A 26469-nucleotide genomic window follows, 5' to 3' on the forward strand; every position below is an offset into this window, starting at 1 on the left:
TGGGCTAACCTCATAACAATTTATATTTAATATCCCTGGAGACTTTAGCTCGGGCCGCTGAGAAAAAGAACAAGCTCTACCTGCATCCATTTCTCTGGATTATTCCCTTTGATGGGGACTAATATGAGACTCGAGATTCATGTGGGAGATTTATCATTTTATGTACCTGAGCAATCAGAACCTTTGCAAGTGTATTGATGAGATTTATAGCTTGGTTTCATATTGTGGATAACATTGGAGAAGTGGCATACCAGCACACATTTATGTTGGGTCAAGACATATGTCATTGAGAAAAGGGCTTCTTTCCCTTAAAGGGCACCTATCACAGCCAAAATCAAACACATATTAACAATCTGACCAGTACAAGCTAAACACGTTTAACCAAACTACATATATAGTTTTTTGAAAAAACTGTAGTTTTTAAAAAAATCCCTTATTTTGTCAAATGGGTTCTTTCACTGAGGGAGGCCATATTGAGACTCTAACAGAGACTCTAATATGCAAATTTCAGGAGCATGCTCAGATTGTAACACTGCTTTGAGTATTCTAGCCAGAATGCCTTGTTTTAGTAAACTCCACTAGAAGTATCCACTAGAAGTGCTGCCACCTGCTAACTTCCAGCAGGTGGCAGCACTACTGTACAGCAGCTAACACACAGGTTTGGCTGATTTGAAAATAGCTTAGAAGGGTTGATAAGCAAACAAGGAAATTCAACTGAGCATGTGCGAGATTTCAGAGCTACAGTTGGCTGTGAAGATATAGGTAGGAGGAGCCAGTGAAATCCAAGATGGCTGCCTCAGCTAGAACTGCAGTGGAGATAGGGGAGATCTTGCAGAAGGAATAGTGAGCTGATCATTTACATTATACAAACAATTCTAACTGTTTTAAAAATCGGATTTCTTGAACTTTCACACAGTGTATTTACTTAGTAAATGATTTTGGTCATGATTGGTGCCCTTTAATGTTCAATACCAGACACTAATGGGGTTATTTATTCAGGCTTGTTTTTTTTTTGTCTGTTTTGACACAGAAAACCCAAAACAGTAGCAGTAAAAAAAAAATTCTTATGCCCTTATGTCCCGATCCGACAATACGCCATCTAAAACCTGCCGAATTCATGTAAAAGTCAATGGCAGAAGTCCCCTTAACTAATTGAAGATGTTTTAACCCTCTCAAAATGTTCTGAGTTTTTGGGGTTTGACGCTAGAGATTAGCCATAAGGCGGCAGTTTTTTTTTGCGAAAACGTGAATTTTCCGGGGGTTTTCTGCTGTCAAATGTAAAAAATGTAGGCTCTTCGCGCGACAATCTGAAAAAAATCGTGTTTTTTTTCCAGTCTGATTTTTTAGAATTGATAAATAAGGGCAAATCGTGGATTCTAATTAAATCTGCCTTTTTTTTAATTTAAAAAATTTAGATTTTGATCTAATCCCCTTAATATTTATATAGATTGCCTTTACCTAGACAAAACTGATTTAGTAAGTTCTACTTAGGAGTTAATGCTTTTTTCTGGTGCTGGAGCTGAAAACACTGCATGTTTCTTATCTAACCTCATCCTTTATAACAGTAAATAATATTATCACAGCTTTGTCCAAGGGACTGGGCACCTTCCCATGGTTTCTCCTGACTGTGCTGATCAGAGGGCTCTATATTTCTTCCAGTTTGTGTGTGTAGTATGATATACTTCACCAAGCAAACAAGGCTGAGCACCATTTGTGACTCCAGGCAGTTCATTTTGTCTGTCGGTTTTGACAGGAATCAATGTAGCGTCAAGGACACCATTTCTCTTAGGTGCCCTTATGTACTGCAGGGAGCCAACCGATCAGCAAGAGAAATCCCAGCAGAAGGGGAAATATTTGCACACTGGGCCTTGAACCAGTTTCACAAAGAAGCGGACAGATGCTTTAATGAGAGCAGAGAAATAGAAATAATGCTGAATATTTACAGAGTTTTTCGGTAAGAAGAGCAGTCGCTTATTGACGTGCTTGGCTAGTAAGCATAAAAACAAGTTGGAACTCCTGATTAGATTAGATTCTGGACTTGCACCTGACTTCAACATTGGAATTGATGTGACTGCACTGAACTAAAGCCCATCTCTCATTCAAAAGAAGAGAAAAAGATCGTAAGAGCCCCCGTACTCTCAAATAAATTAACTAACTTATCTAAATTACATAGTGAACCAGTGAGTTGATAATTATAACGTGCTTGTGCTAATAAAAAAGATTTGCTTAATTAATTAAAACCTTTAAATAGGCTTTAAATAAATAATTAATAAAACAACAAGTTCAGAGAAGCATAGAGTTGCTTTTTCTGTGTATTAAAAATAGCTAGTGCCAACTTGTTAATTTACATACTTAATCTTTAAGCGATAGATTCAAGATTCCAATAAGTTATAAAGTGCAAGTGTTCAAATGTTATTCAGTTGCCAAGGCAGCAGTTTTTTGGGACTTCTCCACCTCTATACTATTTTCCTTTTCCTACTTTAATTTCCTTGAATGTTGGTCCTGGTTCCTTTTTCTTTAAACTATATTATTAATGAATTACCTTGTGATTTTATAATGCACTAGCACTTGCATAAATTAATCATTTTGAACCACATCCAGTTGGCAACTGAATAACATTTGAGCACTTGCACTTTATAACTTATTGGAATCTTGAATCTATCGCTTATAGATTAAGTATGTAAATTGGCAACGGTAATTCATGCCTCCAATCCTCCACGAGGTAACATTTAAACCTAAAGGACTGCCTTTCTTCCTTGTATTATAAAGCCCATCTCTCCCTATTATACCTGATATCCCACAGCCAAAGTCCCTTCCCAGAGACTATTATTCCACTGTTACTATAGGCACCATCTCTCCCTACTATACCTGCTATCCCACAGTCACACTCCCTTCCCAGAGACTATTATCCACTGTTACTATAGGCACCATCTCTCCCTACTATACCTGCTATCCCACAGTCACACTCCCTTCCCAGAGACTATTATCCCACTGTTACTATAGACACCATCTCTCCCTACTATACCTGTTATCCCACAGTCACACTCCCTTCCCAGAGACTATTATCCACTGTTACTATAGGCACCATCTCTCCCTACTATACCTGCTATCCCACAGTCACACTCCCTTCCCAGAGACTATTATCCACTGTTACTATAGGCACCATCTCTCCCTACTATACCTGCTATCCCACAGTCACACTCCCTTCCCAGAGACTATTATCCCACTGTTACTATAGACACCATCTCTCCCTACTATACCTGTTATCCCACAGTCACACTCCCTTCCCAGAGACTATTATCCACTGTTACTATAGGCACCATCTCTCCCTACTATACCTGCTATCCCACAGTCACACTCCCTTCCCAGAGACTATTATCCACTGTTACTATAGGCATCATCTCTCCCTACTATACCTGCTATCCCACAGTCACATTCCCTTCCCAGAGACTATTAACCCACTGTTACTATAGGCACCATCTCTCCCTACTATACCTGCTATCCCACAGTCACACTCCCTTCCCAGAGACTATTATCCCACTGTTACTATAGGCACCATCTCTCCCTACTATACCTGCTATCCCACAGTCACACTCCCTTCCCAGAGACTATTATCCACTGTTACTATAGGCACCATCTCTCCCTACTATACCTGCTATCCCACAGTCACACTCCCTTCCCAGAGACTATTATCCCACTGTTACTATAGACACCATCTCTCCCTACTATACCTGTTATCCCACAGTCACACTCCCTTCCCAGAGACTATTATCCACTGTTACTATAGGCATCATCTCTCCCTACTATACCTGCTATCCCACAGTCACATTCCCTTCCCAGAGACTATTAACCCACTGTTACTATAGGCACCATCTCTCCCTACTATACCTGCTATCCCACAGTCACACTCCCTTCCCAGAGACTATTATCCCACTGTTACTATAGGCACCATCTCTCCCTACTATACCTGCTATCCCACAGCCACACTCCCTTCCCAGAGACTATTATCCCACTGTTACTATAGGCACCATCTCTCCCTACTATACCTGCTATCCCACAGTCACACTCCCTTCCCAGAGACTATTATCCCACTGCTACTATAGACACCATCTCTCCCTACTATACCTGCTATCCCACAGTTACACTCCCTTCCCAGAGACTATTATGCACTGTTACTATAGACACCATCTCTCTCTATTATACCTGCTATCCCACAGTCACACTCCCTTCCCAGAGACTATTATCCCACTGTTACTATAGGCACCATCTCTCCCTACTATACCTGCTATCCCACAGTCACACTCCCTTCCCAGAGACTATTATCCACTGTTACTATAGGCACCATCTCTCCCTACTATACCTGCTATCCCACAGTCACACTCCCTTCCCAGAGACTATTATCCCACTGTTACTATAGACACCATCTCTCCCTACTATACCTGTTATCGCACAGTCACACTCCCTTCCCAGAGACTATTATCCACTGTTACTATAGGCATCATCTCTCCCTACTATACCTGCTATCCCACAGTCACATTCCCTTCCCAGAGACTATTAACCCACTGTTACTATAGGCACCATCTCTCCCTACTATACCTGCTATCCCACAGTCACACTCCCTTCCCAGAGACTATTATCCCACTGTTACTATAGGCACCATCTCTCCCTACTATACCTGCTATCCCACAGCCACACTCCCTTCCCAGAGACTATTATCCCACTGTTACTATAGGCACCATCTCTCCCTACTATACCTGCTATCCCACAGTCACACTCCCTTCCCAGAGACTATTATCCACTGTTACTATAGGCACCATCTCTCCCTACTATACCTGCTATCCCACAGTCACACTCCCTTCCCAGAGACTATAATCCCACTGTTACTATAGACACCATCTCTCCCTACTATACCTGTTATCCCACAGTCACACTCCCTTCCCAGAGACTATTATCCACTGTTACTATAGGCATCATCTCTCCCTACTATACCTGCTATCCCACAGTCACATTCCCTTCCCAGAGACTATTAACCCACTGTTACTATAGGCACCATCTCTCCCTACTATACCTGCTATCCCACAGTCACACTCCCTTCCCAGAGACTATTATCCCACTGTAACTATAGGCACCATCTCTCCCTACTATACCTGCTATCCCACAGCCACACTCCCTTCCCAGAGACTATTATCCCACTGTTACTATAGGCACCATCTCTCCCTACTATACCTGCTATCCCACAGTCACACTCCCTTCCCAGAGACTATTATCCCACTGTTACTATAGGCACCATCTCTCCCTACTATACCTGCTATCCCACAGTCACACTCCCTTCCCAGAGACTATTATCCACTGTTACTATAGGCACCATCTCACCCTACTATACCTGCTATCCCACAGTCACACTCCCTTCCCAGAGACTATTATCCCACTGTTACTATAGGCACCATCTCTCCCTACTATACCTGCTATCCCACAGTCACACTCCCTTCCCAGAGACTATTATCCACTGTTACTATAGGCACCATCTCACCCTACTATACCTGCTATCCCACAGTCACACTCCCTTCCCAGAGACTATTATCCACTGTTACTATAGGCACCATCTCACCCTACTATACCTGCTATCCCACAGTCACACTCCCTTCCCAGAGACTATTATCCCACTGTTACTATAGGCACCATCTCTCCCTACTATACCTGCTATCCCACAGTCACACTCCCTTCCCAGAGACTATTATCCACTGTTACTATAGGCACCATCTCACCCTACTATACCTGCTATCCCACAGTCACACTCCCTTCCCAGAGACTATTATCCACTGTTACTATAGGCACCATCTCACCCTACTATATCTGCTATCCCACAGTCACATTCCCTTCCCAGAGTCTATTATCCCACTGTTACTATAGGCACCATCTCTCCCTACTATACCTGCTATCCCACAGCCACAGTTCCTTCCCAGAGACTATTATCCCACTGTTACTATAGGCACCATCTCTCCCTACTATACCTGCTATCCCACAGTCACACTCCCTTCCCAGAGACTATTATCCCACTGTAACTATAGGCACCATCTCTCCCTACTATACCTGCTATCCCACAGCCACACTCCCTTCCCAGAGACTATTATCCCACTGTTACTATAGGCACCATCTCTCCCTATTATACCTGCTATCCCACAGTCACACTCCCTTCCCAGAGACTATTATCCCACTGTTACTATAGGCACCATCTCTCCCTACTATACCTGTTATCCCACAGTCACACTCCCTTCCCAGAGACTATTATCCACTGTTACTATAGGCATCATCTCTCCCTACTATACCTGCTATCCCACAGTCACATTCCCTTCCCAGAGACTATTAACCCACTGTTACTATAGGCACCATCTCTCCCTACTATACCTGCTATCCCACAGTCACACTCCCTTCCCAGAGACTATTATCCCACTGTTACTATAGGCACCATCTCTCCCTACTATACCTGCTATCCCACAGCCACACTCCCTTCCCAGAGACTATTATCCCACTGTTACTATAGGCACCATCTCTCCCTACTATACCTGCTATCCCACAGTCACACTCCCTTCCCAGAGACTATTATCCCACTGCTACTATAGACACCATCTCTCCCTACTATACCTGCTATCCCACAGTTACACTCCCTTCCCAGAGACTATTATGCACTGTTACTATAGACACCATCTCTCTCTATTATACCTGCTATCCCACAGTCACACTCCCTTCCCAGAGACTATTATCCCACTGTTACTATAGGCACCATCTCTCCCTACTATACCTGCTATCCCACAGTCACACTCCCTTCCCAGAGACTATTATCCACTGTTACTATAGGCACCATCTCTCCCTACTATACCTGCTATCCCACAGTCACACTCCCTTCCCAGAGACTATTATCCCACTGTTACTATAGACACCATCTCTCCCTACTATACCTGTTATCGCACAGTCACACTCCCTTCCCAGAGACTATTATCCACTGTTACTATAGGCATCATCTCTCCCTACTATACCTGCTATCCCCACAGTCACATTCCCTTCCCAGAGACTATTAACCCACTGTTACTATAGGCACCATCTCTCCCTACTATACCTGCTATCCCACAGTCACACTCCCTTCCCAGAGACTATTATCCCACTGTTACTATAGGCACCATCTCTCCCTACTATACCTGCTATCCCACAGCCACACTCCCTTCCCAGAGACTATTATCCCACTGTTACTATAGGCACCATCTCTCCCTACTATACCTGCTATCCCACAGTCACACTCCCTTCCCAGAGACTATTATCCACTGTTACTATAGGCACCATCTCTCCCTACTATACCTGCTATCCCACAGTCACACTCCCTTCCCAGAGACTATAATCCCACTGTTACTATAGACACCATCTCTCCCTACTATACCTGTTATCCCACAGTCACACTCCCTTCCCAGAGACTATTATCCACTGTTACTATAGGCATCATCTCTCCCTACTATACCTGCTATCCCACAGTCACATTCCCTTCCCAGAGACTATTAACCCACTGTTACTATAGGCACCATCTCTCCCTACTATACCTGCTATCCCACAGTCACACTCCCTTCCCAGAGACTATTATCCCACTGTAACTATAGGCACCATCTCTCCCTACTATACCTGCTATCCCACAGCCACACTCCCTTCCCAGAGACTATTATCCCACTGTTACTATAGGCACCATCTCTCCCTACTATACCTGCTATCCCACAGTCACACTCCCTTCCCAGAGACTATTATCCCACTGTTACTATAGGCACCATCTCTCCCTACTATACCTGCTATCCCACAGTCACACTCCCTTCCCAGAGACTATTATCCACTGTTACTATAGGCACCATCTCACCCTACTATACCTGCTATCCCACAGTCACACTCCCTTCCCAGAGACTATTATCCCACTGTTACTATAGGCACCATCTCTCCCTACTATACCTGCTATCCCACAGTCACACTCCCTTCCCAGAGACTATTATCCACTGTTACTATAGGCACCATCTCACCCTACTATACCTGCTATCCCACAGTCACACTCCCTTCCCAGAGACTATTATCCACTGTTACTATAGGCACCATCTCACCCTACTATACCTGCTATCCCACAGTCACACTCCCTTCCCAGAGACTATTATCCCACTGTTACTATAGGCACCATCTCTCCCTACTATACCTGCTATCCCACAGTCACACTCCCTTCCCAGAGACTATTATCCACTGTTACTATAGGCACCATCTCACCCTACTATACCTGCTATCCCACAGTCACACTCCCTTCCCAGAGACTATTATCCACTGTTACTATAGGCACCATCTCACCCTACTATATCTGCTATCCCACAGTCACATTCCCTTCCCAGAGTCTATTATCCCACTGTTACTATAGGCACCATCTCTCCCTACTATACCTGCTATCCCACAGCCACAGTTCCTTCCCAGAGACTATTATCCCACTGTTACTATAGGCACCATCTCTCCCTACTATACCTGCTATCCCACAGTCACACTCCCTTCCCAGAGACTATTATCCCACTGTAACTATAGGCACCATCTCTCCCTACTATACCTGCTATCCCACAGCCACAGTTCCTTCCCAGAGACTATTATCCCACTGTTACTATAGGCACCATCTCTCCCTACTATACCTGCTATCCCACAGTCACACTCCCTTCCCAGAGACTATTATCCCACTGTAACTATAGGCACCATCTCTCCCTACTATACCTGCTATCCCACAGCCACACTCCCTTCCCAGAGACTATTATCCCACTGTTACTATAGGCACCATCTCTCCCTATTATACCTGCTATCCCACCAGTCACACTCCCTTCCCAGAGACTATTATCCCACTGTTACTATAGGCACCATCTCTCCCTACTATACCTGCTATCCCACAGTCACACTCCCTTCCCAGAGACTATTATCCACTGTTACTATAGGCACCATCTCTCCCTACTATACCTGCTATCCCACAGTCACACTCCCTTCCAGAGACTATTATCCCACTGTTACTATAGGCACCATCTCTCCCTACTATACCTGCTATCCCACAGTCACACTCCCTTCCCAGAGACTATTATCCCACTGTTACTATAGGCACCATCTCTCCCTACTATACCTGCTATCCCACAGTCACACTCCCTTCCCAGAGACTATTATCCACTGTTACTATAGGCACCATCTCTCCCTACTATACCTGCTATCCCACAGTCACACTCCCTTCCCAGAGACTATTATCCCACTGTTACTATAGGCACCATCTCTCCCTACTATACCTGCTATCCCACAGTCACACTCCCTTCCCAGAGACTATTATCCCACTGTTACTATAGACACCATCTCTCCCTACTATACCTGTTATCGCACAGTCACACTCCCTTCCCAGAGACTATTATCCACTGTTACTATAGGCATCATCTCTCCCTACTATACCTGCTATCCCACAGTCACATTCCCTTCCCAGAGACTATTAACCCACTGTTACTATAGGCACCATCTCTCCCTACTATACCTGCTATCCCACAGTCACACTCCCTTCCCAGAGACTATTATCCCACTGTTACTATAGGCACCATCTCTCCCTACTATACCTGCTATCCCACAGCCACACTCCCTTCCCAGAGACTATTATCCCACTGTTACTATAGGCACCATCTCTCCCTACTATACCTGCTATCCCACAGTCACACTCCCTTCCCAGAGACTATTATCCACTGTTACTATAGGCACCATCTCTCCCTACTATACCTGCTATCCCACAGTCACACTCCCTTCCCAGAGACTATAATCCCACTGTTACTATAGACACCATCTCTCCCTACTATACCTGTTATCCCACAGTCACACTCCCTTCCCAGAGACTATTATCCACTGTTACTATAGGCATCATCTCTCCCTACTATACCTGCTATCCCACAGTCACATTCCCTTCCCAGAGACTATTAACCCACTGTTACTATAGGCACCATCTCTCCCTACTATACCTGCTATCCCACAGTCACACTCCCTTCCCAGAGACTATTATCCCACTGTAACTATAGGCACCATCTCTCCCTACTATACCTGCTATCCCACAGCCACACTCCCTTCCCAGAGACTATTATCCCACTGTTACTATAGGCACCATCTCTCCCTACTATACCTGCTATCCCACAGTCACACTCCCTTCCCAGAGACTATTATCCCACTGTTACTATAGGCACCATCTCTCCCTACTATACCTGCTATCCCACAGTCACACTCCCTTCCCAGAGACTATTATCCACTGTTACTATAGGCACCATCTCACCCTACTATACCTGCTATCCCACAGTCACACTCCCTTCCCAGAGACTATTATCCCACTGTTACTATAGGCACCATCTCTCCCTACTATACCTGCTATCCCACAGTCACACTCCCTTCCCAGAGACTATTATCCACTGTTACTATAGGCACCATCTCACCCTACTATACCTGCTATCCCACAGTCACACTCCCTTCCCAGAGACTATTATCCACTGTTACTATAGGCACCATCTCACCCTACTATACCTGCTATCCCACAGTCACACTCCCTTCCCAGAGACTATTATCCCACTGTTACTATAGGCACCATCTCTCCCTACTATACCTGCTATCCCACAGTCACACTCCCTTCCCAGAGACTATTATCCACTGTTACTATAGGCACCATCTCACCCTACTATACCTGCTATCCCACAGTCACACTCCCTTCCCAGAGACTATTATCCACTGTTACTATAGGCACCATCTCACCCTACTATATCTGCTATCCCACAGTCACATTCCCTTCCCAGAGTCTATTATCCCACTGTTACTATAGGCACCATCTCTCCCTACTATACCTGCTATCCCACAGCCACAGTTCCTTCCCAGAGACTATTATCCCACTGTTACTATAGGCACCATCTCTCCCTACTATACCTGCTATCCCACAGTCACACTCCCTTCCCAGAGACTATTATCCCACTGTAACTATAGGCACCATCTCTCCCTACTATACCTGCTATCCCACAGCCACACTCCCTTCCCAGAGACTATTATCCCACTGTTACTATAGGCACCATCTCTCCCTATTATACCTGCTATCCCACAGTCACACTCCCTTCCCAGAGACTATTATCCCACTGTTACTATAGGCACCATCTCTCCCTACTATACCTGCTATCCCACAGTCACACTCCCTTCCCAGAGACTATTATCCACTGTTACTATAGGCACCATCTCTCCCTACTATACCTGCTATCCCACAGTCACACTCCCTTCCCAGAGACTATTATCCCACTGTTACTATAGGCACCATCTCTCCCTACTATACCTGCTATCCCACAGTCACACTCCCTTCCCAGAGACTATTATCCCACTGTTACTATAGGCACCATCTCTCCCTACTATACCTGCTATCCCACAGTCACACTCCCTTCCCAGAGACTATTATCCACTGTTACTATAGGCACCATCTCTCCCTACTATACCTGCTATCCCACAGTCACACTCCCTTCCCAGAGACTATTATCCCACTGTTACTATAGGCACCATCTCTCCCTACTATACCTGCTATCCCACAGTCACACTCCCTTCCCAGAGACTATTATCCCACTGTTACTATAGGCACAATCTCCCCTTTATCAGCTATTCCATAGGATAGGTACATTGGCATTGACCTCATCTGGTAATACTGTTACATTTTGTGGATAAATATAGAACTACTTTAGTAAAGAGGAAGGGGAGAACACAATAAAGGATGATTCAAAAGCTTTCCAAGGGTGGGAGGCTTGTAAATAATTCCTACCATATGACTGGCAGTGGAGATCTACTGGGAATGTCTGCAGACAAGATGACCTTCACAATTCAATGTCCTATAACAGTGTACAAAATACATAAGTACTGCACTTAATTTTTCATATTTTATGCCTGAAACACTTTTTTTTTCGCGAATTCTCTTGAAACCCCCAATTTTTTGGGATTTTTGTCCGAAACTCATCACAGACCATATCTTCAAATTTTAAATGGGACCTTTGCCATTTACTTCTACAGGCAGAGCCACCATTAGGGGGGCACAGGGGGTACAATTGTACCTGGCCCGGGCCTGAAAGGGGGCCCGGCAGTGCTGAACTTTTCGAAAGAACTGGGCCTCCCTTGACCGCGTCAAAGCCGTGCCGCCTCCTTCCGAAGTCCCGAACAGCCGAAATGCGGAAGTGCTAAAAAAACTAAACAGCCGAAGTCCCAAAGCGGCAAAAAGACCAGAAGCCACGAAAATAGCCGAAGTCCTAAATCACCGAAAAGACCCAAAGTCACGAAAACAGCCGAAGCTCCACTCCTGGAGCGGCGAAAAGACCCGATGTCACGAAAATAGCTGAAATTGAAGTCCTGAAGTGACGAAAAGACCCAAAGTCAGGAACGGAAGCGATGTTGAAGTCCTGAAGCCACGGGTTCAATTCCTCTGAACACCAATGTGTGTTTTTTTTAATTTTTTTTTAATCCCTGGCCACCAATGTATTATTTAAATATTCTACAGGCCCCTGCCACCAATGTTTTTTTAACTTGTAAGGGGGACCCTGGCACCGATATTTTTTTAAAAAATATTCTTTGGGGCCCAATTTTTTTTTACTTGTAAGGGGGGGCCCTGGTGCCAATGTTTTTTTTAAAAAAAAACTTGTATTGGGGGCCCTGGTCCTCAATAGCTTTTTATAACTTGCGTGAGTGGGGGGGTTACCTTTTTAGCACTGATGTCTGTATGGTCTTTTAACTGTGATGTGGAGTGGCTGGGATCTGGGGCGGTGCTTGGGCTGGGGTGGGCGGTGCCCAGGGGGTCCCGAAAATGTTGTCGTACGGGGCCCAGTGATTTATAACGGTTGCCCTGTCTACAGGACCCGACAGCTTGGTGATGGAGGACTTTTAGCAGCCTTGGGCTATAATAAATCACGAAAAATTAGTCATTCAGACTTAAATAAATAACCCACTAAGTGTAGGTGTCCCCCATTTTCTGCTCATTCCAATGAGCAAGTTATGCTGGCCTCAACAAGGCCCTATGGCTGGCAGTAAGAATAGACCTGGCCTGTGCCTGAGGATTTCACTAGGCAGAGAAGGCACCATACATAAACTGTAAGGGAAAGGAACTCGCCTAGTGCTCTTGTACTTCTGCCCAGGGGCATCCCCCTCCATTGTGTATGTTGCCATGTATAACACTCCTATTGAACAATGCAAACATGCTAAAAAAAACACTGATACCTAAGTGCTAATTTATACAGCTAGGTCAGTAACCCTTCAACTGAACCAATTTCATTTATTTTGCCTACATAATATAAAGAGTAGAGTCATTTCCCTTCCCAGCAACACATTCACATTTTGATAGAATAGTCCGGGAGGTGAAGGCTGTGGATTTTAATGAGGGTTTGTTGTGGAAACCTCTTTATCTTTTCGTGACATGAAATCAATGACACTCCGTCACCTCCAGAGAAATCGCTATCAATCACTTAGGCAAAATAAACCTGTAAACCTTACCGAGCCAGCGGCATGCTACGTTAAATCTGATCTTCAGAAAAAGGATATTAAATTCACTGCAAGTCCTGCATAAATACAGCCACCTACATATCAAAGCATATGCTTCCATGATCGGACACAACCAAACCTCAAAACCACCTGTTCTTCATGCTCGCCATTACCCATAATGCAACGATGCCCTGTCTGCTGGGCTAGAAATAGATTTTAATATTATTTCAAAATGCACCACGATTAAACATTGGAGAAATTGCAGCAGAACTCTGATGTAATAGGACTTTGGCTGATTTATAGGGGATTTTTCTTAATGAGACAGTTGCACAGTGAGACAGTCTTTATTAGAATTGATGTTTTGTTCTCATGGAAAACGGCAAGCACTGTTTTATTTTATAACAGAACAAAATGTTAACGGCATATTGAGAAATCCATATGATTATGTGTGTGAATAATACATATATTTCATTTCTCTCTGTCTATCGCACTTCATGTACAAGTGTTGACTGAGACTATTTCTGGAATTAAGGTTGGAATGCCTGGGGCACAGTTTTAAATCCCTAAACTGGAGCAGTTCCGAGCAGTACAACAACCCCCACAGGGATCCAGTCTGATATTCTGTATCTGTCCCCAAACAGCTGTGAACCCGTAACAACATTGCTGCTGGTCATCCATCATGATAATAGTGTAACTCTTGTGTTGTGCGATGGATCTTTATATAGTCTATTGCTTTTCCCACATATGGTTCACCTGCAGTTACGCAAATGGTCAGGCAGAATTCATTAGCAGCGCTTTGTTTTGTTTGGACTTGCATAGAGTATATTTCGACCTGTAAAGAAGGATCCAACAAAGAAGTAAAATTCTAGGGTGATCCACCAGTTCTGGGGTTGGGTAAACCAATATTCATATGGTTTGGCATGTCACAGGGGGCATTAAATATTCCATATGAACAGGAGTCCTGGAGGGATAAGGAGGGTTTCTGACTGTATTCCTGTATTTTAACGTTCACCCATTGATAAATAGATCTTTAAAAATCCCATAGAAATTATCAGAGAGCAGACTGTTGCAAGCTCTACAGTCCCTTTTTGGTAAAAATCCCCCTATGACTCCTCTCCTCAACATAAATCCCATTTATCACACCTTTTCGTCTAGATTTAATTGTCTGCTCTTTATCAATGTAATATGCATCTCTTAAGAGCACCTCTCATTATCTCTCTCATAATATAAGACTTGCCAGCCAATTATTTTCTTTTAAATAATGATATGACATTAGCCCAATACCAACCTTGTGTTGCTGAGCTTCGTAAAAGCAATTATGAGTATTCTGAAATGGCACTTGCAGGACTCAGATAGCATGTAAGGAGTAAGCCAAGGAGAAATGGCTCCATTAATGTAGACATGAAGGGCACCTTCAATGAGACAGGGAGCAAACCTAAAGAGGAACCTAGAGAGATGCAACTCCAGGCACCCACAGCTGTATAGGGGATTGCTTGGGAGGGTGCTAGAATAAGGGAAGAAGGGCAGCTATAAGGCGGCAGGGAGGATGCATGGAGTGTGACATAGTTGTGTACCTACAGAATGTCAGGAAGAGAACATAAAGCACCATAGAGATGAGGCATCTACATAGGGCCAGGAAGGATACATTGATATAGTGTGAAACTGGGATACCTACAAAGAAGGTAGAACGGATATGTGGGGTAGTACAGAGAAAGTTAGATACAGGGGAGCAAGGAGGGCACATGAATTGATAAATGGAGGGATATATACAGAGAGCCAGGGAGGGTCCATGTAATAGCATAGTAAGAGCTTCCTATAGAGGGGCAGAGTGGGACATAGAGTGGCATATTGTAGGTAGGGGTATCTATAGAGCGGGGAAGGGTGGGTACACCTAAAAGTAAAGTTACTTGAGATGGGAAACATCCCATCAGATACATATATAGAGATTTTATTAGAAGGCAAGGAATCAACATTTTAAATCATATTTTATGAAAGTTCTGCACTGTGCTTATCCTTGTGCATTAAAGTGCAATTGCATATGTTTAATTCAAATGTAATTATGTAAATATAATCCTCCAAGGCACAATTTATTGAGTGCATGTATGTAAATCAGATTTAAAGTTAGCTGCAGCCCCAGGGCGAATTCGATTTTTCCTGCAGGAGAAGTCAAAGAACTAGAAAATTGCTTGTTTATACTGCTTATTGGTGAGACTGCAGGACACAAATGTACTGCTGTCTTGGCAAATTATCACAAATTCATCATTTCTCGCTGAAAAGGATTTGTAAGGACATGCTACCACTCTTGGGATGTTGGAGGGATAGATAGATACTAGATAGACAGACAGTAGAGTAGATAGACAGACAGACAGATAGAGATAGCAAAATGGTAAATATTAAATAGCATGGAAAGTCAATGTTACAATAGGTGTAAAAAAAAAGGGTTAATTTCTGGTATCACTTTAGTGAACTCATCCCTGGGTGCTCTAAAATGGACACAACTGAGAGCGTATATAGGTGCAATTCATTAAGGTGCTTGCATCCAATCACACTCCGGCACTTCCTAATGGTTGTGTCTTTCCTTTGTCTTTTAATGAATGGTTTACAACTGCGCATATTGACACTGAGGAATCCTAGAGCTACCGCCATTCTAGATATGTGCTCGCGGGGAGAGCAGAACCTATGACTTGCTACTATCTGCCTCTGAGCAACCTGGTTGGACAAGGTTAATCACAATTTGCCCAATCAGAATCCTGTAGCAGAGGTCTGTAAACTGATGTAATATTGCCTCAATGATTATGATTTATGAGTGCTCAAGTACTGGGCCTTGCAGTGCCACTCAGAGTTCGGTAGTAGTCACCCATACATATAGACAAAGGCAAGACTCTGCACTCAACCCATTATCAATATATTTAAGACATTGAGACATTTTGTGCATACAGCTACATTATATAATGAAGCAATAGAATTCTTAATGATGCAAACTGAGTGTAGGACTGGCCACTCATGGGTTGACTTTGATGTAGTTGGACAAACAATCCCTGTTTTTTTTTAAGGGTAAGGCATTTTTAGTAGCTTAAGGCACAAAATAGTTACATAGTTAAATCGGGATGAAAAAAGACAAAGTCCAATAAAGTTCAATCCCTCCAAATGAAAACCCAGCATCCATACACATACCCCTCCCTACTTTCACATAGATTCTATATACCCATATCTATACTAACTATAGAGTTTAGTATCACAATAGCCTTTGATATTATGTCTGTCCAAAAAATCATCCAAGTCATTCTTAAAGGCATTAACTGAATCAGCATCACAACATCACCCGGCAGTGCATTCCACAACCTCACTGTCCTGACTGTGAAGAACCCCCTACGTTGCTTCAAATGAAAGTTCTTTTCTTCTAGTCTAAAGGGGAGGCCTCTGGTACGGTGATCCACTTTATGGGTAAAAAGGTCCCCTGCTATTTGTCTATAATGTCCTCTAATGTACTTGTAAAGTCTAATCATGTCCCCTTGCAAGCGCCTTTTTTTTCCAGAGAAAACAACCCCAACCTTGACAGTCTCCCCTCATAATTTAAGTCTTCCGTCCCTCTAACCAGTTTAGTTGCACTTAGTCTCTGCATTCTCTCTCCAGTTCATTTATATCCCTCTTAAAGGAGAAGGAAAGGCTATAATTAAGTAAGCTTTATCAGAAAGGTCTATATAAATACACATTGTGTACACATGGGCTTCTGTATCAGACTTCCTGTTTGCAGCATAAACATCCAGGGCTAGGGCTTTTGAGCATGCTCAGTTTGATCCTCTCTCCTTCCCTGCTGTAATCTGAGCCCAGAGCTATGAGTGAGCAGGGAGAGACTCAGGCAGGAAGTGATGTCACACCGAGCTAATATGGCAGCTGCTATCCTAAACAAACAGAGAGCTTCTAGAGCTGTTTACCCAGGTATGGTAAAGTATTCTGCAGAATAAATATAGTCTTATAACTTGCACTATTGTGACTAATCTATTGGCAATAAACTGCTTTGAAGCATTCCTTCTCCTTTAAGGACTGGAGTACAAAACTGCCCCCATACTCCAGATGAGGCCTCACCAGGGACCTATAAAGAGGCATAATTATGTTTTCATCCCTTGATTTAATGCCCTTTTTTTTATACAAGACAGAACTTTATTTGCTTTAGTAGCCACAGAATGACACTGCCCAGAATTAGACAACTTGTTAAAACCCCAAGATCCTTTTAATTTAAGGAAAGTCCCAACACACTGCCATTTAGTGTATAACTTGCATTTATATTATTTTATTATATCATATATTTATTATATTATTTTTGCTAAAGTGCATAACCTTGTATTTATCAACATTGAACCTCGTTTTCCAGTTTGCTGCCCAGTTTCCCAATCTAGAAAATGTCTCAATGTCTTAAATATATTGATAATGGGTTGAGTGCAGAGGAATCTTGTATTTGTCTATATGTATTTTGTGGTCACACCCTCATTGCACCCCCGCCTAATAGTTTTAAAACTTAGTGGTGAGCACAACTTTACTTGTTTGTAGTAGTCAACAATACTATAGTCATTACAGGTCAATTCATTTTTTGAAATAAGTTACACAATTTTCAGCTTCCAATTCATACTAACTGGGCAAAAAAAAAAATACATAAAAGGCAATAGGTAAAATGCCTAGATTTACCCTAAATGATACAAATATGTTTTATTCTGTGATAACTAAGCTTATTTAGGACCATAAATGGACATAACAATTACATGTACTGACATCATTCATTCAAGGTACTAAAAAATGATCCCCCACTTTGCGCCAAGAGCAATAGTGACCATTGAACCAGTTCTAATGGCATCACATGCTGGAAATGACACCGCGAGTTGCATCAAAAGGTGAGCTCTAATTGTTGGGAAAAACACTGCAATTTGGGGAAAAATATGGCAAATTGTACTTGAGTTTGTAAAAGAGCCCTAACATCTATTATGCAAGATATGATACTGGAGTGGAGTGTGCCCACTCACAACTTGGGGGACAAAGGGGTAATAATTGGCTAGAATGCATAGAAAAGCCTATTTGCCCTAAATGGACCTTGATCATTAGTGCTATCATACAGTAACAGAAATAACCATCAGGACAAGCCATTAAAGGAGAAGGAAAGTTATAATCACTGGGGGGGGGGCTTAAAAAAAGTTATGCACCCCCCAGAACAGGGTATTTCTGGAGGGGTGTCAAAGGGTGTTCTGCTTCTTCTCCCTTCGCTTCAGGTGAGCATGAACAGTAGAGTGAGAAGTTGAAGAAAAGGATGGCTATTTCACTTTACCATGTTCTCGTCTGCCCCTGGCTACAGAACAAAGAAGAAGTGGAAGCCTTTTAACATTTAGGGGCAAATTCATCAAGGGTCGAATTTCGAGGGGTTAAATTCCTTTGTAATTCGACTGGGGAATAGAATCGAATAGGCAATTCTGGCGAATTTACGCGCTGGTGAATAGTCAAATTGGCGAATATTCGCCAGGCGAATAGGCGCTCGATCGAATATTCGCTCGAAGGATTTTCATTCGATCGAATGCCTTTTTATTCGATCAAAAACTTGGAAAACAAGCCTATGGGACTTTCCCATAGGCTTTTAAAGCAATTCGGTAGGTTTTAGGTGGCGAAGTAGGCAGTCGAAGTATCTTTAAAAGAGACAGTACTTCGACTATCGAATGGGCGAATAGTCGCATTGTTTTTGCGCTCTATCTATTCGAATCATTCTACTCAGGCGAATTTACGCCAATTCGATAGTCGAGGAGCACAAAAATTCAAAGTTTTTTTACTTCGAATCCTTCACTCGAAGTTAGTGAATCGGCCCCTTAGACTTTTTCATCCAGAAGAAGCTGAAAAAAAACACAGTAGTATGCAGCTCATCAGACATTCAACATTTTCCTATTTCACTAGTCTAAACGCATAATTATAGCTCTGAGTAATGTCGTTCCTCCAAACACTTGCTAAAGGCATTAATGGGATGAGTCAACACAACAAACCATTGCACAAGGTTCCACTTTGTCTTCCTGTTTAAACTGTACAGTAACGATCCCTTTTCTTTGCTGAAGATTTAATTGGCTTCATTTGAACTTCATAATCTCTTATACTGTGTACAGTATTGTCCAAGGTGTAAACAAATCCTCTTCTATTTGATCGTGACATTCAGGGCCAGATTTATCAATGGTCGAGGTGAAAATTCGAATTTTTAATTTTCAAATTCAAATTTTCAAGTTTTTTTTATTGCGATTAGTGAATTGTTAAAATTTGTATTCGATTTTCGAGATTTATCATACATTGGACATTTAAAAACTCGAATTTGACTATTCGCCTTCTCAAACCTGCCAAATTGCAGTGGAAGACGTTCTGGGATCAATTGTTTGCAGCCTTCCTGACAATCGAGTTTTTTGCGCAGGAAAAACTCGAATGGAGTTTGAAAAACTCAAATCGAATTTGATTAAAATTCTAATTCGGTTTTAGGGTCCATAGTAATCACTAATTAATTTTTTTATAAATTGTGATTGAATTCAGTTGAATTTTGAGTTCATCGGAGTTTTAAAAACCTCCCATGAACTCGAAATTCGACCTTTGATCTCCCTCATAATGTCTATGGGCTTGGACCAGTAGCAGTAAAGGGAAGAACCATTAATTGTGTTAAGAAGTGACAGGCCAGAAAGTGGAAATATGTGAAGAGGAAGTGGGGCAGGGCGTTAAGGAGAAAGGACAGGAAGTGGGGTGCCTCTTTCCACTTGGAGACATGGTACAAACAGCATCCTGCCCCCCCAATCCAAATTTGCCCTGAAATTCGGGAAACAGGCGACAATTCGCGGGAGTCAAAATCGATGCCATCAACATTTGACGCGCATTAAAGTCAATGGGCGTCTGTTTAATTGGCGCTGGCATCTAAATTGTCATCGGAATTGAGGCTGGCGTCAAAAAAAACGTTGACGCTGCAGCAAAATGTGGAAAATTACCGCATATTTGCACCTGGCAAATAAATTCGCTCATCACTAATCGTGCTGAAATAAAACAACAATGGATATAGCAAACCTGTTAAACAGCAGAGGAACACACTGCCACCGCCATGTACACAGCAAGGCCACCAGCCCACCTACATCACAACTGGCAGTTATTACTAGATATCCCCGGGAACATATTACAGATTTGTATAGGGTATACAGTATAACACAAAATATGTGACACATTAGAAGATAACAAGCAATCTCCTTGCATTGTGATAAAAAAAACTCAGTAAAGTTGTTGTACAACACACAGTGACTACAGCACAGCGTATATATAGTATAACATATTGCAGAACTTCTAGAACGGAATATTATACTTTTTCATTTACAGAACACTGACAGAGCTCTTAACTCTCCCATAGATCTTAATGCACTGGGACAAGACTAAGGTTTCCCAATATGACCCTAGGTAGGGGGCAGGGGACGTAACAGGGGCGGAGCCTTGATGTGCCGGAGGGCGGGTTGTGTTGTCAGGGGCGGGGCTATGATGTGCAATTAGACGATGACCATGTTAATCAAAGGGAATCCTGCCCGGTTCTCCTAATTTGAAAATCAGGGCAGGTAGTAACCCTATATAAGACCATCTGGCTGTATTCACTAGCTGGTTTAGGGCAGAGACACACGGGCAGATTCGAGGAGATTAGTCACCTGGTGACAAATCTTGTCTTCTTTGGGGCGACTAATCTCTCCCCAAACGGGCTTCCCACCGGCTAGAATGAAAATCGCCGGCGGGATGGCACTCAGATCGCTTCATTTTCCAAAGTCGCACGAAGTTGCCTCACCAGGAATCTTCGGGCAACTTTGGAAAACGAAGCGCTCCGAGTGCCATCCCACCGGCGATTTTCATTCTAGGCAGAAATCATTTATTACCTGTTTTGGTCCTAATAAACCCATAAAAAGCATTAACAAGTCTCCATTGTAAATCCTGGTAAGCGTGTTGGTACAGCCCAAAGCTTTTCCTTCCTATTATTCCTTTAACCTTTAGCAAACCAGAAATATTTGGTGAAGATTCATATGTGTCAATTCACCGTGTTACATGGGCATGATCAAAATACAGCATTCTAAAGAGAGAGATTGTTTTATTTGTGCTATAAGCTGGACCGTTGCTCTCTCAGATACTTCTTATTGATTGAGAGCATGTAATGTAAATTGATCTCCAGATACTTCTACATATAAGACCATACATAACCATGCATTTATCATTGTTGAACCTCATTTAAGTCTCCTGGTGCCACAATTATCTCAATGATCTAATAATCCATTGATGGCGTCTCATACATTGCGTTGCTCTACCGCCACTGAGTTTGATTTGGCGCCTATGACAGCAATTTATCTAAATCACTGCATAAAATAATATATTGTGCATGGATCTTATTTCAGACGTGAGGTGGGTCAACATAGAACAGAAATTCATAGGGGGATAAATCTTGTTGTCTGAAATATCAATATATACATTTGTCAAGTTGCATTGCCCTATTGGCAGTATATGCTTGTGATTGACATGGGCTGGAAGGTTTGAAGGATCTACAGATGAAGTGAGGGTGGGGTTCAGGGATGGAGTCAACAGCAATGGATTAGCATGGTTATTGCTTTTCGGTTGTCAGGGCCCGAAGGCACAATTTGGAGTGCGGACCAAGGAGGAAGCAAATTGGTAAACACAGTTCGTGGTACAATGGATTAGGCAGAAGAATCAGTTCAGGAAAAGGTCGGTCCAGGCAGCAAGGTTTCGTGGTTTCAGGCAAAGGTCAGTCCAGGCAGCAAAGAATCAAGGTCGAGGTTTCAGGCAAAGGTCGAGAATCAAGAATCAATTATTAGAGAACACCCAGGAACTCTAGATAGAAGAACCTATACTATAGGTGGATTTTCGCGCCAAAACAATGACGTCACAGGATGTGCGCCAGAATATGCGCCAGCGTCTGCATGTTTTGGACGCCAGCATTAATACCCTGCGCGAAAACGGAATGAGCGAAATTCGGAAATTGACGCCCATTAAAGTCAATGGGAGTCCAAAATTTGGAACAGCAAATTTTCTCTGGAGTTTCGCAAATGTATTTGCCTGAGGCAAAACGTGGAAATTTGCCGCAAATTCGCACCAGTCGAATTTATTAGTCCGTCTCTTTTTTGTTCTATTTCTTAAAGAGAAATCTTCAATTCTGGATCTAATAGCTTCTTGAATACATAAACTATGCAAATATGAGAATACATTTTTCAATGTGGGGGCTTTCTTTATTATCCAACATAAAATAATAGATTTCCTAGTGGCCACCATTAATAATTGACAGAAACCAAGAATTTCAGCTGAGGAATTAACAAAAAAAGTCATTATTAAAGTCATGTTATTATTAAAAGTACCCATGCTTGGTTCCTAAGAATTATACCTGTCCTTTGTAGAAGCCTCTGTTTATGCCAGTCTTGCAGGTCTACTATTTGTATTCTAATATACAGTCCCTGTTACCGACACTGGTACCATATTAAACAACAACGCCACAACATGCTGTTAGCAGATTAAATAACACTTTTTTGAAATATTGTGGAAGAAAGAATAAATATTGTAGGGACCTATAGGATCTATTAGGCTCCTATAGAGTTAATCCCCTACCTTTCTTTAAGTTCTCTTTTCCCTTGTTATTGGGCCAAGCCCTTGTAACTGGTAAAGTGTAACACCCACACCTATTGGACAAAGAGTGTAATGACACTCCCCTGCCCCACTGCTATATAGTGTTGTGTAGGGAGTGGCCTCTTCCTCTTTGGCTCCTGGTGTCTGTGCTGCTAGGTGTTTCCCATTGAGCCTGGGATCACCAAGGCCCCAGTAAGCCATTTACCCCAAAGGGACCTGTACCTTTGGTGCTGAAGTCGGGAACCAGGCTCTCCCGTGAATGAGGATTAGTTATCATTAGGGCAGATTCTGTAATAGTCTCTCTAGGAGAGAGAGATAGCCAGATTTATATAGTATGAGCAGTTGCATGCTCCAACAAGGAGAATAGCAGGGATTAGCCTCCCAAAGGCTTCTAAGGTTGCCTTTAGTGTAGGGAACTCAGTGATAGGGAATTCAGTTTAGCAGAGCACTGCCTGACCCCTACTTGATCGATCCTGTTTCACATTGGTCGCTGGTCTTTGAGAGTGAGATATTCTTCCTACTGTTTGACTTGAGGAGTGACACCTTTACATGCTGCATCATCATCAATGCTATCCTTTCTCCTCTGTGATATGCTAACTCCTACTACAACTCCTGCGTAAGTAAACCTGTGGTCAATTGCCTTTGTTGCTCTCAGTGGTCTTAAAGCAGATGCTTATTTTTGAATTCCAGGATTGGAGGAAAGTTTTAGTTTTATAAAAACCGGGTGCACTGCCAAACAGAGTCTTAAGGTAGGTTTACAATCCACATAGGGGCTACCAAATGGCCAATCACAGCCCTTACTTGGCAGCCCAGGAACATATTTCATGCTTGTGTTGCTCCCCAACTGCTTTAACTTCTGAATGTTGCTCAGGGGTTGTAAAGGTTGGGGATCCCTGCACTAGCTGGACACTCTTAACCCCTAATTGGCAGGATAGGCCAAGAAAGCGTTAGAATATGTTACAAATTGAGCTTTAAGATTGGATTGTAGAAATTGAAAAGAATTAAATAAGCAGCTCTTTCCAGCAAAACCAGTTTAATAAACTGAATAACCAGCTTGCTCAATGTATAAAAAGGTGAACTGTTCATTTCTATTACTGTATTTGAATGGGGATTAGAGATTATTTTCTTGGGTGTTTTTAAAAAGCATCCCTGCTGCTACTATAAGCACCATCTCTCTCCCTACTATACTATACCTGCTATCCCACAGTCACACTCCCTTCCCAGAGACTATTATCCACTGTTACTATGGACACCATCTCTCCCTACTATACCTGCTATCCCACAGTCACACTCCCTTCCCAGAGACTATTATCCACTGTTACTATAGGCACCATCTCTCCCTACTATACCTGCTATCCCACAGTCACACTCCCTTCCCAGAGACTATTATCCCACTGTTACTATAGACACCATCTCTCCCTACTATACCTGCTATCCCACAGTCACACTCCCTTCCCAGAGACTATTATCCCACTGTTACTATAGACACCATCTCTCCCTACTATACCTGCTATCCCACAGTCACACTCCCTTCCCAGAGACTATTATCCCACTGTTACTATAGACACCATCTCTCCCTACTATACCTGCTATCCCACAGTCACACTCCCTTCCCAGAGACTATTATCCCACTGTTACTATAGACACCATCTCTCCCTACTATACCTGCTATCCCACAGTCACACTCCCTTCCCAGAGACTATTATCCCACTGTTACTATAGACACCATCTCTCCCTACTATACCTGCTATCCCACAGTCACACTCCCTTCCCAGAGACTATTATCCCACTGTTACTATAGACACCATCTCTCCCTACAATACCTGCTATCCCACAGTCACACTCCCTTCCCAGAGACTATTATCCACTGTTACTATAGGCACCATCTCTCCCTACTATACCTGCTATCCCACAGTCACACTCCCTTACCAGAGACTATTATCCCACTGTTACTATAGACACCATCTCTCCCTACTATACCTGCTATCCCACAGTCACACTCCCTTCCCAGAGACTATTATCCCACTGTTACTATAGGCACAATCTCTTCCTACTATACCTGCTATCCCACAGTCACACTCCCTTCCCAGAGACTATTATCCACTGTTACTATAGACACCATCTCTCCCTACTATACCTGCTATCCCACAGTCACACTCCCTTCCTAGAGACTTTTATGAACCAGAAAAACAGAAATACTTATAAGACAATTTGTCATGTGTATCCTTTGATTTGCAACTTCACAGGCTTCTATTTCAATCTTGTGATCCCAAAATTGCCCCAGTGGCTAAACAATCTGGAGAACTCACTGTTGGCATAAAAGGAAAAGTAGTTGCAGTTATGTCCAATGAAGTATTTAGGCTAATCCCGTGCATGCGACCAATATGACTTTAGACTTAAGGCACAAAAGGATAAGGAATGGATTCAAACTAAGTCAATGAACCTCAGCAACCTCTGTCAGGTTATGGTGTCATTCTCTTATGGTGTATTTTATGTGATTAAGATGTTGACAATCCAGTACATGCAGGGAAAATAGAAGGAAGGTTTGTATAAACATGTAACAGAGCAAAATAAAGTTGCATGGCTTGTTTATGTTGTGTTCATTACTATTCTGAGAGAATATTTAAATATATTTAACATATCATAAAGGACTACAGGTATGGGACCTATTATCCAGAATGCTCGGGACCTGGGGCTTTCCGGATAACGGGTCTTTCCGTAATTTGGATCTTCCCACCTTAAGTCTACTAGAAAATCATGTAAACATTAAATAAACCCAATAGGCTGGTTTTGCTTCCAATAAGGATTAATTGTATCTTAGTTGGGATCAAGTACAAGTTACTGTTTTATTATTACAGAGAAAAAGGAAATAATTTTTTAAAAATTTAGATTATTTGATTATAATGCAGTCTATGGGAGACGGCCTTTCCATAATTCGGAACTTTCTGGATAACGGGTTTCCGGATAACAGATCCCATACCTGTATTAGAAATACCAAATGTCCACACTAATTAATAAAACATAATGAAATTTAGAATTTCCAAATCAGAGGAAAACTCAAAATAGGGCATTCTGATGTCTTTTGCAAAAGATGGCAGCTATTACTTCAACGTTTTAATGCAAAGTGGAAAGGTCCATACACAGACAGAATACAGTTATGTCCTAAGAAGCCAACTCAAAAGAATTGCTCCTTTAAGTAGAACCTTTCCCTTTTAAATATTTTAAGATTATAAATTAAAAATCCATAAGACAACAAAAAAATGGACCCAGAACATTAGCCCT

The 26469-nt window shown here is 42.5% G+C and overlaps 1 protein-coding gene across 2 annotated transcripts in view; it reads left to right on the forward strand.

Moving 5' to 3' along the window:
- Positions 1 to 26469, forward strand: part of oxr1.S (oxidation resistance 1 S homeolog) — a 286716-nt gene that overhangs the window by 35878 nt on the left and 224369 nt on the right. The window lies entirely within an intron of this gene.

Source organism: Xenopus laevis, chromosome 6S, assembly GCF_017654675.1.
Source record: "Xenopus laevis strain J_2021 chromosome 6S, Xenopus_laevis_v10.1, whole genome shotgun sequence".
Classification (NCBI taxonomy): Eukaryota; Metazoa; Chordata; class Amphibia; order Anura; family Pipidae; genus Xenopus; species Xenopus laevis.